This window comes from Schistocerca americana, chromosome 4, assembly GCF_021461395.2.
Source record: "Schistocerca americana isolate TAMUIC-IGC-003095 chromosome 4, iqSchAmer2.1, whole genome shotgun sequence".
Lineage (NCBI taxonomy): Eukaryota > Metazoa > Arthropoda > Insecta > Orthoptera > Acrididae > Schistocerca > Schistocerca americana.
Genome location: NC_060122.1, coordinates 730,823,431 through 730,826,417, shown reverse-complemented (window position 1 = coordinate 730,826,417; position 2,987 = coordinate 730,823,431). Strand labels below are relative to the sequence as shown.

The window sequence follows — 2,987 nt, the reverse complement described above, 5'->3', positions numbered from 1 at the left end:
GTCTGCGGGCACTGATGGTGAGATGTCGGTCTTCTTATGGTGTTGTACACTGTGGACGTCCCACACTGTAGCGCCTGGACTCGTTTCCTGTCTGCTGGAATCATTGCTATAATCGTGACATCACATTTTGTGGGAAACGACCTGCTGTGTTTGACCAGCTCCAGTCGCCATAGTATTCTGCCCCTCATAACGTCATCAATATGTGTTCTTTGAGCAATTTTTAACACACAGTCACCATTAGCTCGTCGGAAAAAATCTGTACCGTACTCTGACATGCACCAACACACCTCTGCGTATGTGGACTGCTGCGGGCGCCACCGTGCGACGGCCGCAGGTAAATGCACCGCATGGTCATACCCCGAGGTGATTTAAACCCACAATCCGCCCACCAGAGTGTTGTTTCACCATGTATCAGCATTATCCTTAATTTATGAGCATGAGTGTAGTAATTTTCTCTTGGCTAGGAATGCCCTTTGTGGTAGTACTAGTCTCCTTTTTTAGTCCTCATTGCTCAATCCGTCAGTTATTTTGCTGCCCAGGTAGCAGAATTCTTTAACTTTATGTACTTCGTGGTCACCAGTTATGTGTTACGTTTCTCGCTGTTCTAATCTCCTCTACTTGTCGTTACTTTCATCTTTCTTCGATTTACTCTCAATCCGTATTCTGCACTTACTACACTGTTCATTCCATTCAACAGATCCCTTAATTCTTCTTCACTTTTCATTGTTGATAGCAACGTCGTCAAGAACATTAATATTGATATGGTTTTACCTTGAATTTTAATCGTACTCTTGAACCTTTCTTTCATTTCCGTCATTGTTTCTTCGACGCATAGACTGAACTGTGGGGACGGAAGTATGCACAGTGTCTTATACAATTTTTAATGCGACCGTTTCTAGCACTCTTGAAAGAAGGGAGTGCTAGTTCTGCAAGGTTCGCAGGAGAGCTTCTGTAAAGTTTGGAAGGTAGGAGAAGAGGTACTGGCGGAAATACAGCTGTGAGGACGGGGCATGAGTCGTGCTTGGGTAGCTCAGATGGTAGAGCAGTTGCCCGCGAAAGGCAAAGGTCCCGAGTTCGAGTCTCGGCCCGGGACACAGTTTTGATGTTAAAGGAAGTTCCATTCTACGGTTTTATTTAATCGAATTTTTATATTGTTCACAAATTGAATTGCAACAACTTCTAATCTTTTCACTCTAATTAAGGCCATATAAGCATGGTGTTTTACCAAAGTATTTCCGACCAAAAAGCGATTCTGGTAGCTGGAGTCCAAAATTTTTGTTAATCATGTATTTGCGGTCTTTTGGAGATATTTCCAAAGCAATTTGCATCCACTAACAAATGTTTCTTTATATCTAACCGAGAAGTGAAATACCATTGTCAAATTTAGCTTTCATTTTCTTAATATAAAGAAATATTTTCTTAAACATTTTCATCTTATATTGCACTCCCTTAGGAACTAAATTTCCAGAAACACTGTAAAACGTATTTTCTTTGTTTCTAACATGGAATTCAAATATCAGTCGTCATAGACGTAGCCTCAAAAATCATTTATTTCCAAAGAAAATATCATCCACTATTTTGCCCCCATAGTGGCTAAATTTCCAAAACCAAATAAACCAGTATTTTTTTTGTTTTCTGACTCAGAAATCAAATAGCAATTTCCGTAGTTCTACCGTGAAAATTCGCTTAATAGAAATACTTTCAAAAAGCTTTTCATCCTCGACTTCACCTGCATAAGAGTGAAGTTTCAGACAAACTCTTCTTAAACAGTGCCTACAGTATAAGATTCACACCTTCTCAAAACTTATAGTTCATTTCCTTAGCGGTGTGGGATGCGTGAAATGAGTATTTGAATCAGTCTAACTCTACTTAACATCCTTATGGGTTGAATTTCCAAAAACAGTAACATGTACATGTTTTAGTTCTAACAGAGATGCCAAACATAAATTTTCGTAGATCTAGCTTCAAATATGCTTGCACAATGAAATGTTTCCATAAAAAGTTCCCCCATTTCACCTCCATAGGTGTAAAATTTCCAGAACGAGTGAAACACGTTTTTTTTTCTAATTCGCAACCCAAATTTATTTTCATAGATTTAGATTTAAAAAGCTTACATAATCAAATATTTTCATAAAAAATTTCATCCTGTTTTTCACCCCCTTAAGGGTCGAATTTCCACAAACACTTAACCACGTATTCTTTTTATTTGTAACCGAGCACTCAAAGATTTAGCTTCAAAACACTTCTTTAATAATCATATATTTTCATAAAAAACTTTCAACCACTATTTCACCACAATAGAATTAAATTTTCAAAATTTGTGGAACACGTATTTCTTTACTTCTAACCGAGAAACGATTTACCAATTTTCATTGCTCTTGCACCAACATTGCCTTAAGAGTGATATTTATCAAAAAATTCCTTCATCCCCCACTTCACTCCCTTAGAATTTCGAAAAATCTGTTCTTAAACGACGTGTACAGTATAAGATTCACACTTTCTCCAAGTTTCAAGTTTCTATCCTTAGCGATTTGAAATGGTCGATGATGAGCCATTCAATCAGGACATGGCATTTTATATACATAGATTACCCGTCTTTTCCTTTAGCTTTCCAGTTTTTTTTCAGGATTTCGAACATCTTTCCCCAATTTATACTGTCGAATACTTTTCCGACATCGATAAATCCTAAGGAATGTTCCTGATTTTTCGTCAGTCGTGCTTCCATTGTCAAACCCAAGGTCAGAACAACCTCTCTGTTGTCTTTACCTTTCCTAAAGCCAAAATAATCGTCATCTAACACATCCTTAATTTTCTTTTTCATTCTTCTGAATATTTATCCTGTCAGCGTCCTGAATGCATGAGCTGTTAAGCTGATTGTGCGATAATTCAAGCACTTGTCGGCTCTTGCAATCTTGGGAAATGAGTGGATGATCTTTTTGCGAAAGTCTGGTGGTATATCGACCGTCTCGCACACAACAACGTCAACG

The 2,987-nt window shown here is 38.0% G+C and overlaps 1 non-coding gene across 1 annotated transcript; it reads left to right on the top strand.

Annotated features, from left to right (window-relative positions):
• Positions 1-1,019: 1,019 nt before the first annotated feature.
• Positions 1,020-1,094, top strand: Trnas-cga. Its single transcript has one exon. It is a non-coding gene; the product is annotated as a tRNA-Ser (tRNA).
• Positions 1,095-2,987: the final 1,893 nt, after the last annotated feature.